The sequence below is a fragment of the Pollicipes pollicipes genome, unplaced genomic scaffold (genome assembly GCF_011947565.3).
Source record: "Pollicipes pollicipes isolate AB1234 unplaced genomic scaffold, Ppol_2.1 Scaffold_5724;HRSCAF=6776_pilon_pilon_pilon, whole genome shotgun sequence".
In the NCBI taxonomy this organism is placed as follows: Eukaryota; Metazoa; Arthropoda; class Thecostraca; order Pollicipedomorpha; family Pollicipedidae; genus Pollicipes; species Pollicipes pollicipes.
The window spans coordinates 2,515,362-2,528,048 of NW_023596746.1; positions in this window are offsets into that span (position 1 = coordinate 2,515,362).

A 12,687-nucleotide genomic window follows, 5' to 3' on the forward strand; every position below is an offset into this window, starting at 1 on the left:
CTGATTCGGAACTGTGGCCATGTGAAGCATGGAAGGGGCCACCTGCGCCATTAATGGTGTCTCCTGAATATAGGGAGTGTCTCTTAACCAAGAACAGGACCCCCTTCTTTTTAATGGAGGCCTCCCGAGCCAGCGAAAGGACATCTTCAACACAACAATGTGACTTTTAATCTACAGCTCAAACTACTTTATTCATAAGGCGACCTTATGGTCCAGATAGCGGGCCTCTTGATGTAGAAAGTCTTCTGAGACAATTATTACTCTCTACCTCAGTTATGGGCCTATTTGACCTGAATTTTGGTTATCTACGAGTAGCTACAGCGTCTTAAGCTTGTGGAAAGGGGCCTACCAAAAATGGGGGGGGGGCAAACACATATCTTTGTCCCTCAGCCTGCCGGCAGGCGGAGGAGGCGGGGGTAACCGGCCCTTTGCCTCCCCACTGCTGCGCCGTCCTGCCAGTGATGATTTTGGCAGGAAAAGGATTGGCTTAGTTATTTGGTGGGGCCAGTGGTCCTCCGCCAGTGGCTGTGGATTGTCTAGCCTGTTCTTTTCCTCTTCCGGTATCAACGTGCCACGATCAAGTCGCTTTGCTTTGTCTCTATCACAAAACTATGTCATCTCATATTTTATCGGTTGAGACAATCCCGTATCAAAAGCAAAACGCCCCATGTTTCATGACCCTGGCTTTTAACGTCCGTTTGTATGAATGGACACGAATCAAGGACGCTTGTGACTCTCGCCTGGGAGCACTAAGCACGCGGCAGTCGCAATGCCATGTTTAACTCGTCATTTCCCCCCCGCTGTGGGAGACATTTCAGGAGCAAGGACGTTATCCGGGAACATTTTATTTTTGGGAAGAAGCCGGGGCCACTGCACCCAGTGTATCCCGCGTTCTGCTTATTAATATAACGGCACTGGACAGAAAATGGTGTTTCCGTCGACTATACCATGTTTTCTTCCGAGAGCAGGCGCACCATGCCGCGGCGTCCGGAGGAGTACATTTGCTGCCACCTATCGAGCACTCACGCTACTACTACTTTTCCTAGGGCGCCACCACAAAGGACCATCACCAAACGTCCCGGCTCATGCTATGCGTCCGTCCGGGCAACGCTGGTGTACGAAATCAGTGACATCGCAACACAGCGCACGGTGGGACATGAAACAGCACCGTACGCGAGCTATTTTTACGCTCATGTAAGGGCTAAAGAAACCGACTGTAACTGGCAATGCTACACGGCGCGTGGCCAAAAGTCATGCTCAGCGTTTCAAAATTGCGTTGAGGGGTCCTAGTCCTTGCCTTTATGACAATTATAAATGTTTAACTGATGAATGTTTAGGGGCACGGGCGCTCTATTAAGATTACGTGTGCTAGTTGCAGCAGGGAATTCAACAGCATTGCTGTGCTGGAGGCGGTTTTTTATCCACCGCAAAACAGGATGTACCTACACTTCTGATATATATATATATATATATATATATATATATATATATATATATATGCCTACCTGCATCATGCATATACTGGCTGCAAACAAATGCTACATGCTGTATATCGAGGGTGACGCGGTCAGAATAAACATGCTGTTTTCGCACATTTAGAGCTGTAAACAGAAGATAACGGGCCAAGGAACACATCCGTGCCTGGTATTGCACCCAAGTTCCGTTACACTGCTGGGAACTATGGCACATAAAGCCTTGATATGTAACCGCATGGGTTGGCATTACAAACCACCGGCCTGCACGGAACATCTTCATTCTACCACCCGCCCCAGGCTGACAAACTGAAGCTGATTATTCATTAACAATAAAATATAAATGCTGAATTTGCTTAATTCTGAGCACACACCACCAAAACAGGTAGCTGGGAAGTGAACAAGTGAGTTTCACCTCGGCGAAGTGCTACTGGCCTCGAGCCCATATAATGCGCACGCCACAACAAACCTTAATCATTAAGTGCGTGACAACAGCCGCTGAACATGTAAGAGCCATGCATTCAACGCGCTCGTCACATATTTGCAGTTGGTCTCGTGGCCCGGAAAGTCTTGTTAATGGGCTGTTCCGTATGCAACTTTGAGTTCATGAAATTAATTACCCGCCCAAATTTGTGTTCACCGTACCGCTGAGACATGTCAACCGCAAACTACTTAGTTGCACCGACTCGTCCCTTTCACTAATGGGATGTTGACTTGAGCATTCAACTCTTGGCGAAAACTGACACGTTTCTGGCCCGGAGCCCCGCATTCTGCGATCTACAACCGGCGCACATTGTAGTTTTGTTTCTAGGCATCACCCGCAGGAGAGTCACAAGAACCGGTTATCATACAGCACGGGGCCTCGAAGACCGTGATGAATGGGGAGGGCGGATCTCCCGCCCAGTCCGTCATTGGTTATACGCAGATTACCTCCACTGCCAGTTCATCAGCCATCAGGCCGGCGGCGATCGGCGAGACGCTCCAACTACCCCTGGCTGCCGGCGCACATGCTCCAACTACCCCTGGCTGCCGACGCACATGCTCCAACTACCCCTGGCTGCCGACGCAAATGCTCCGTAATGACAGCTATGCAGCCCGCAAAGCCGGCAGCTGTTCATCTGATCACGGGTTATGATCTAGCCGACGGGACGCCATTTCCGCCCCGCACGTAGGGAATGTAGCGCCAGCTTCTTTGATAAGAAGGGAAGCTCCCGTCAGTCAAGTTAGTGTTCCCGCAAATCGGGACAGAACAAGTTACGGTATAACCAGGCAGCAATTAACCATTTACGCAGGATGATGTCTCTGACGACGATATCTTGAAGTACATTTGAATAAACTGGGTAAGATATTGGGTTTGCATCGAGTGAAATATAGTTGATTATTTAATCACCCAAAAAATAATAAACAATCCGCGGATAAAAGGGATGATACAGCACTGTGCTGGCTCTGCTAGTACAATATGCTAAAACAGTGGGTAATTCTTCAGTTTCCGGTAAATCGCCCCGGCGGATCCCATGAATAATTATATTAGGTGCGACTAACAGAGGTTAGCGTGTGCTATCTAAGCCCTGACGATAAGCGACGGACGATTACCGCAGCTGAAGGCACAATGCACATCGTGTTCGAGCGTTCAATCGGCAAACACAACAAAGAAGTGTAAACAATGAAGAATGGCCCGTTCCCAGGAGGGAAAACTATCATGCTGAGCTTGCTAACGGTAGGCTGCAGCGTGTGGCGCGCAACAGGACAGCGTGGGAGGTCTGACGCCGTACGTGTGCTACGAAGCGCCGACAGCCACGGCGCCATGCCCCCGAAGCACGCCGAGCGCGCCGCTGTTGCAGCGAAGTGCACCCGCCGTTGTCCTGCTCCACTCTCCGCCGCAGCGGTCGTGCGCCGAACCGCTCCCCTAACTCGCCGCCGCTTATGCACCTGGGCCTCGCAGAAGTCGTGCCACTCACAGCCCGCGTGCAGCGGACGCCCAGTCCCCCCTCCCCTCCCTCCCTGCGCTCTCCCCACCATAGGCCGCGCAAACGCTCGCTGAAACGGCGCACTAACCATAAGATACGACTGAATAGCGTGGGGTCACCGCCAGCCGGCAGGGGGTGAGTTGTAGCGTGAGCGCCTCCTCGGGGCCGCCCGGCGGGCTCTTGCCACTGCCATTGGACGGAAGAATTCCTGACTGAGGACGGGTGGGGCTACTCGGAGAGGCGCGCGCCTAGAGGGCGGATGAGCCCCATCCTCGGCCATCGACGAGTGAAGCAGGCGGAGCAGTCGAAGTGCTGGAAAGATCCGCGCCCCTGTCCTCCTGGACAGCCTCTTCTGCCCGAACTGGTATCGGTCGGGCCTCGCTCCGGCAGCCGACACTGTACAGGTTCGCTGAGTCAGCGCCGGCTCAGATCCGGGAGGCGGGCAATTATCGCTGGGAGGCCACGAGCGGCCGGCCGGGCGAGGACGGGCACCGACAGCCGGGGCGCGACCGCCCGGTGGCGGTGGCCGCTGTCGGCCTGAGGCACAGGACGGAGGGGAACGGGAGACGCGCGGAACGCCGGCGGAAACGGAGCTGTCCACTGGAGGCAAGACAGCTACGGGCGGGAGACGCGCGGAACGCCGGCGGAAACGGCGCTGTCCGCTGGAGACAGGACAGCTGGGGACGGGAGACACGCTGACGCCGGCGGGGGCAGAACTGTCCGCTGGAGACAGGACAGCTGGGACGAGAGACGCGCGGACGCCGGCGAGGACGGAGCTGTCCACTGGAGACAGGACAGCTGGGACGGGAGACGCGCGCACGCTAGCGCAAACGGTGCTGTCCGCTGGAGACAGGACAGCCGCGGACGGAGGACGCCCGGACGCCGATAAGGGCGGAGCTGTCCGCTGGAGACAGGACAGCTGGGACGGGAGACGTGCATCAGACGCTGGTTAGGCCTGCAAGGTTCACGGCTCAGGTTACGCTGCGTAGGGAAGTATGCAGCCGTAGGGTGACGGACTTCACTTAGAAGACATATTCAGATGGGCCCATTCCTTACATTCATCGCATCTTCAGACACATCAAAACCAGCTCCGGAGACACGCCCAAATGCCAGCACGAGCATAGCCGGCGGAAGTCGTGCGGACTCGGTTGCGCTCCCACCAGCGCGGCCCCCAGGGTCACGGCCGGCCTCTCGTCCTTCCCTCCATCAGGGCTGACAGCGGGCCGGCTGTTTGTCGGCTGCGCGCCTCCACGCGCCGTACACGGACCTCACGGCCCCCGGCAGCCATCACCGCCCTCACGGCCGTCCGCACGTCCCCAGCTCACGTCACAGCGATGCCTCACGGTGGCGGCCGCTGCGCGGCGCTGTAGCGTCGCTGCGTGACGGCTCCGCGGCGCCATCGCTCTGGCTATTGTCCTTTGGCGCGGCACAACAGCGTCCGTGGTCAGCGCGGCGCCGGCCATCCGTTTGGCGGCGGCCGCGGTGGCGCACCGTGCTGCCCGTCACGGCAACGCGCTGCAGCCTCCGCCGCCGTCGCCGCCGCCGTAATTGGCGGCACTCGGGGCTAAACGGGCTCGGCCCACACCCGCGCGCCCGGCCACTCCAGGGTCGTTCACCGCCGTCAACGCCTCGGAGCCGCTCGGCGGCGCGAGACGAGAGACGCGCCGGCGGCTGAGCGACACGCACTCGGTCGGCCGGGGTCAGCCGGAGCCGGAGCTGGAGCCGGAGCAGCAGCGCCGCCTGCCGCCCTCCGCTCCGGCCAGGACGGCCATCCTCTCGGCCGGCCAGCCCCGGAAGCCATCTGAATCACCGGTACCTGAGCGGCGATGGCGGCGAGGATTTACGGCGGGGGAGTATTTACGACCGCCGCGGACAGGCGTGGCACAGGCAGGCGCGGCGACTGGCCGCGCGCACGCAGCCGCGAGGACAGCTTCAGCGAGAGCAAGGTTACGTCCCCTGTGCAGTGCCTGAACTGAACACCGATTGGTGAACCTGTGGTCAACCGTGGGACCGAGGTGAAACCAGGCCAGAGCGAGGCCATTAGACTGGTGTCAATGCAGACTTTGGTGGCTGGGCTGTAACAGCTCGTATCGGACAGACGAATAACGTCGCAGCTATGCAGATAACGTTGTATATGAACGGACAACGCTACAGATACGTCCGTTGCGTGCCTGGATGCCGTTGCAGAGTCTACGTGGAGGACGATGATCTACCTGACGGCAGGATTGTCACCATCTAACGGCAGTTCTTCAGGGACAGCATAACGTGGTCCCGTGTCCGAGGCCGGCCTCACGCCCACGTCTGGCCGGGGAAGGCGGCGACACCCTCGTCCGGCCTCTGCCTGTCACAGTGACCGGCCCAGCTCCGGCACCGGCTCCCCGACTCTCCTTGCAGCATTGTCGGCCAAGGCTGGCCGTGCCACAGATCATCGTTCGGCCCGACGCCGCCTATAGCGGCTCTGCACGCGGCTGACGCGTCCCAGGGCGGCGTGACATACGACACGGCACGGGTCGGCGTCGCCGGCCGTGGACGGCGCGGCGCCCGCGCCCACGAGCGCACCTGCGAGGGGCGCGCGAGCGGCGCGGAGCATCCCCGGTGCTGACGTCAAGACTGCCCGCCGACACAGCCGCCGCCACCGCGCCGTGGTGCGACCGCGCTTTGCATAGCATCGATAGTGCGGCGTCTGGCGCGGCGGCGCCGGCGGCAGCCGTGCTGGACAGGGGACCGGCTTGCTCCGGCCCGCCGCGTCAGCCAGACGGTCCGCTGCGGCTGCCCCGGGCGCCGCCGACGCCGTCCGGCGTGGCCTCGCATAGACTAACGCCATGCAACGATGCCGGCACCGATTGCGTGGCCTTGGAAGCCCAGCACATGATCTGTGAGCGATGCGCTGTCGCTGAATGCGTCAGCGTCGTCACATAACTCGTCGGAGAGGTGGTAGTTACATGTGCGAAACCGAGGTCGTCCGCAGTGACATGGAACAATCGAGCGTGGCTAAAGAATTACGCCCCCAAGGCAATCACGTGACAGCGGTGTAGAGATTACAATTAGATACCGCAAATGTAAATAGACGTGGAGATATCACGGGAGAATTAATGGCCGAGGGCACGCAAACACATGAGACCGTTTTAATGGGATTCGTTTACGGCGTCTAATCGCCCGCTACCGCAGTGCTCATTACGGAGTCTTTCATACATACGGTGCTTTTTGTCACGAACACCAGCGCAGATGTGAGCGCAACTCACGGAGACCTGGCTTCCAGAGCCGCCATTTGAAAACACTAGGGTGCTTTTGCTTATTCGTGTTATGTCAGAGGATTAGTGTGAATGAATAGTGCATGTTATCTAACAGGCTTACATTTTTATGGATTGATGACGCTAAGGTCTGTAATTAAAAAAAGCATATTGAGCGGTAGACCATAATTCAGGAAATACTGAGACACGTGAATTGAAGTGAGCTCTCCGCAAAACACGTCTCAACATGCATTCGATAAAGTACTGTTCTCATTATCAGATAGCAGGTCTGAGCTATGACATCAGCACTGGATTGACACCTACCAAAACGTGAACCTAGTTCCGTTTCCCATGACCATGAACATGCACCCACCCGAAACCTTGAGCAAAACCCAACGCGACCGGCCACCAGGGCTGTCTCAAGTCGCAGTCACGCGATTTATGACTCCAGCAGCACCTCTGCCCCGACGAATTCCAGCGTGGAGCCCAAAGCCTACAGCCCCGACCTCAGTCGATCTGCTGGTCGCAGTCTCGTACCCTCGCCGATCTGTTGATCACGGTCCATTCACCCCCGCCGTGTCTGCTGGCCGCAGTCCCGTCGCCCCAGCCGTGTCTGCTGGCCGTGGTCCCGTCACCCCGGCCGTGTCTGCTGGCCGAGGGCCCGTCAGCCCAGCCGTGTCTGCATCCACTAGCCGACTCGCCAGGTACAGCGCGTAGCTCCCCACCTGGCGTACCCGCTCCGCCTCCCAGTGAGGGTCTCCCTCCCACAGTGATCCGTCGTGACCTACCTTGTTGATGAGCATGGCGCTGACGGAGCAGACAGGCTGAATGCCGGTGAAGAGCTGGCGGTGCTGCTCAGGGCTGATGGAGCTGAGCTTGCGCAGCGGCGTGCCGTAGATCTGCTCGACAGCCTTGACCGAGGTCAGGTAGCGCCGCTCGGCCGCCAGCAGCGCCTCGGTCAGCCGGTACCGCGCGTCACCGGCTGAAACAGGACGGCCAGGCACCGGTCACCGGGTGCTACGCACCGCTCTCTGACGCGAGCGGCGCCTCAGTCGGACGGTGCAGCGCGTCACCGGCTGAAACGGACGCGGGGCGGTCACCAGACGCAACGACCAGAAACAGGCCAGCCATGGCTGCTCAATGTGCACCATGTAAGGCGTCAAATGGCTAGATCAATGCAAGGAACAAGTCAAGCGACACCGGCTACCATAGATGTTTTACAACGGAAGGCATGTCGTATATCTTCGACTATTTCAACGACCGTTACATGGATAGCTACGTTTATTTCTACAGTCCGGTCCGTCAAAGAAATGTAGTGGAATAAATCAATGTCACACTGTTGATGCGCCTGACCCAAATCATCGTCGCACCGTGGTAATTCGAAAACTTACGGTCCGGTAGTAAGTAGCACTCATTCTGTTTTTTACCGCTTTTGATTATCATAGAGGTTCACCCGCTCGCCAACACTTTCACCGAAATTCATCAGCAACAGCAGACAAACTCAATCAAGCAGCTTTCGAACGTGAAGGAATTTCGCCGGAAAAATGTCGCCTGCCTCAATAGCACGCGCGCACGCCATTGTCTTGGGTTCCGATGCGTCATCTGAACAGATGGCGCGTCAGGTTCACTTTATGTCGGGCCCATCACCGCGCCGCCAACCAGAGCGGCCATAAAGCCTGCGCCGGCGGAGTAATCACGCCTGCATCGCAGCGAAAGCCTCCGCGGTCCGATCAAACCCGCCCGCGTGGGATGAGATAATAGATATCCCGCGGTCATGACCATGTAACAGGACGCCCATCAACCGGCTGCCTCCGCCGCATTAGCAAACCACCGCTAACTGGCTCGACCCGGTCGACACGAGCGCACCACGCTGGGGGCGGCGTCCCATAAGGAACCGAAACGCGGAATGTACGGCATCCGGCGATGATTGGTCTCGCCGAAGCAACGTGTGCTTCCGATCTCGGCCTGAATGGTCGACTGATGGTGATTGATGGGTCCGGACACGTCAGTGAGCGAATTGCTCCGGCCTTCTGAGCAGGCACCGGGAGGAAAGTGAAAGTGCGCGGCGCCAAGTGGGGCCAGTTACGCCTCCGCACCATGACAGGTCAGATCGGGGCGGACGCGCGGACACACGGCACGCCGCTCAGGTCTGCGCACCGGCCGCGGACCACGAGCGCCGCCTCGGCGAGCTCGTGCGGTATCACGCCGCCTCTGGTCCGAGCGCCGCCACCGCCTGGTCGTCAGCGCTCACGACGGCGTGGCGGTTTGTCATCACCCGTCATCTTGGTCTGCGCGACGGGCAGGGGGGCTACACGCGGCGCCACCAGCAGGAACGGGAGCTGGGGGCCGAGGACGAGCGCACCTGTTTCCCAGCCCTAGAAATGAGCGGCGACGCAGGGCTCACCAGGAGTGCGGGTCATCGCCAGGTCACCACCAGACCATCCCAGGTCACCACCAGATCATCACAGGTCACCACCAGACCATCCCAGGTCATCACCAGACCATCCCAGGTCACCACCAGACCATCCCAGGTCACCACTAGACCATCCCAGGTCACCACCAGACCATCACAGGCCACCACCAGGTCATCGCCAGGTCACCACCAGACCATCCCAGGTCACCACCGGACCATCACAGGTCACCACCAGACCACTCCAGGTCACCACTAGACCATCCCAGGTCACCACCAGACCATCCCAGGTCACCACTAGACCATGAGAGGTCACCACCAGGTCATCGCCAGGTCACCGCCTGGCCACCGTCAGGCCAGTGCTGGGTCTCCGGTCGTGCGGCTCCCAGGCCCGGTGGCTTGGTCTTGTTATCGGTCCGACGAGCGCGGCATGCGGATTGTTTACAAACGGTAATAGGCAGACGTCCGACTAATAAAGCAGTGGTGAGGCTGGCGGCGGCGGCGGGGCGGGCCGACCGAGCGGGACTCGAAATTGGCCGCCGACGGGCTGACAGGCCGGCATCCACACAGGATCACCGCCACAGCCGCCGACTGCCCGCACACGGCAGAGGGACTGGAGCGATCGAATACGATCTTTTTGCCTTTTCCCTCTCTTCTTTTTCTTCAGTTGCGCCGCAAGTCACCGCGCACATTGGTGTGGAGTGTCAGCGACTGCAGAGACCGCATTAGCGCTCAAGGGCCATGACGCAACTGAGGGCTCGAACCCGGCTCAGCACGTGGAAGCTGAAGGCGCCAACCACTCAGCCACCACGTCCCGTACGCCATCTTCTCAAGATGAGTAAACGAGGCGCTGAGGGTGGCTTCACCTAGTAACAGTGTCCTACGCTGCGGTATTGGGCCAAATTAAACACACATTTGCTCGCAGCTCCTCTTGACCGCAAAATCTGCGTGCCCGGCCTCCACCGCTGCCTCGTCCCCATGACCCGTTTAGCATCGGCACACGGGCCGGGCGGCCCATGGCGGTGGATCGGGCGCCATTTAGCCGCTCACGTGGTACGAGACCCGATCGATCGCGGCGTCACCTGTTTACGTTAACGGTACCGCGACGGCCCGGCTGACAATGCGCTGCGAGGCGGGAGGGAGCGGGGCGCCGCCGGCCGCCCGTGGGAGAGGCCGTCCGTTAGGGTCACACCGACCGACCCCGTCCCGTGCGCCGTGTCACCGCCGCTACGACGGCTGATTGGCGGGTGAGAGGCTCGGCGGCGGATCTCCCCGAGCGGCGCTGACAGGCGGATCTCACCGGGAGAGACTGGTGGGCGCCGAGAGAGGTAACCAACGGAATCTCCAGGCTTGGTGGATGACGGACGGATCCCGGTCTGTGGCGCTGGCTAGTCAGCGCTGGGTAGTGAGCGCCGGTTAGTGAACGCTGATCGGTATGCGCTGGTTAATAAGCGCTGGTTAGTAAACAGTGGTTGTGAGCGATGGCTAGTGAGTGCCGGTAAGTGAACGCTGATCAGTATGCGCTGGTTAGTGAACAGTGGTTGTGAGCGCTGGCTAGTGAGCGCCGGTTAGTGAACGCTGATCAGTATGCGCTGGTTAGTGAGCACTGGTTAGTAAGCGCTGGTTAGTAAACAGTAGTCGTGAGCGCTGGTTAGTGACCACCGATAAAAGTGAACTAATTTGTGCGTGTTTGCTAGCGTCGGTGACGGGACCTGATGCAGCGCTTCCTGAGGCTGTTGCCCTCATCAAATAATGTCTGGGAATCCATTCATTCATACATTTACTTCGTATGACCTGCACTTGATATGGCTTTCCGGGTCAGGTGGCAATGTACAGCTCGCATGATATGCGCGCGGTGCACAAGAAAGACCGACGACTAAAAGAAAAGTTCCGTCGTTACGTCTAAGCTGCGTAATTTCACAACGCACTCCAGCAGCCTCCCCCAGCACACAAAACATTGATGTGCTTTTCTGGCTGCTGCAGGCACTTCATTCCATTTGTCAGTGGCTCAACCGCAAAAAGACCGCCTGCTTCGCCCCGCCCCGATGTCAGATAGCTGGAGTGATCCCGCTAACGGTGTCAGATCGGCTGTCAAGTACATTTGTCAGCTGTCTGTGTGTGAACTGTTCATGGACAGAGGTAGGTTCGGGAACCAGAGGCACTACATTATGTAATGCAGCGTGCCGAAGCTGATCTAAGGTGGGTCATTTCAGACCTTTTGGCGTCATATGACCAGATGGACGGGAGAGTTACACTATTTGTCTTTTTTGGTCCTTGGTCCTTTTTGAGTTCACTTGCGCCGCTTTGCTGTACACCGGGCCCATACAGTCATACAGCGCAACATGCGGGGGAAAACCAAAGCTCGTACCATGATAGTCGAGGATGTATCCGGTCCTGGGATCGGCACATCGACAGATGTGATTGTTTGTTCGCTTGCAGATCCTGGCTGTTTCCTAGAAGCATCTTATCCAGCCACGTAGTAAACCAGACAAGGTTTTGTTGGCAACTTACGTGATCATCGACATAATTTTCCCTCTTTATTTTCATAGCTAAGAATCAATGCTAACAGTCCATTTAAAAAGCGGAAAACCCCAGGCAGTTCATAATCGAATGACGTTTCCGATAGCCCAATTCCCTTTAGATTAGACTGCTGCCAAAGGTTTCAGCCTTCCAGCGCAAGAAGCGAGTAGAAAAGAAAAATCATCACATAAAGAGCGCGCTCTTAACAAGAAGATGGGTAGACGCAGGCCAAGGATGTGAGAGTAATACCCCAAAGATGCATATCAGCTGAGTGGTTCAAATGCAGATATGGACCCCATTCATCCCCGAGCAAGAAATCCCTTCGACACTACACAAAAGATGCTTCGGTACCGAGACAACGGGATGAAGGTCTGTAAAGATTAATAGATGTTTGATAAAAGTATCATTCATTTGTGTTATTTCATCCACAGAAAACCATTTGTGAGCATCTGAAGAGGCTAATAAGATAGCCTGTCATGAACCGTTTGCAAAACACATCACTCATCGTCTGCAAAGAAATCAGCAAGAATGCTCTTGGGGTGCAGTTGTGCAATGTGGTTGCATAGCGTGTCATTATCATTGTGACTAAATACGCGTTGGGCAGTCAGTTTGGTGTTTTGACAGAGGTCTGGCCCCTCGAGGCACAATCTGTTAGACGTTCTCAGAACAAACGGCTACAACGTTTTCTGGCGATCCGTGATCCTCGGGAAGTTTTCGGTTTCACTTTTGATGTCATCAAGACGTGGTCTTAACCGCGACACCGCACAGGATAGACACCCGGCTAAGTGCATTATTACACGTGACATCACTGATAGAGATCTAACGGCTTAGTGGAGAGATCCGGAATTCCACAAAATCTCAGCAGCAAAGTACTCCTGCATAAAGACAGCTGGATGCGCACCGAACTCTGTAGCATAGTCATTCAAAATGTGTGGCAGTAGAAATCATGATACACCTACGTTAAATCTCACAATCTACTGCCCTCACTTCTGATCCGCTTAAGAACGCTTCCGTGAGCCATCCTCTGGACTATACCCTTGGCACGCTGGCTGCGCTCTTTCCAGACGTCCGGGCTGCCACCTATCCCG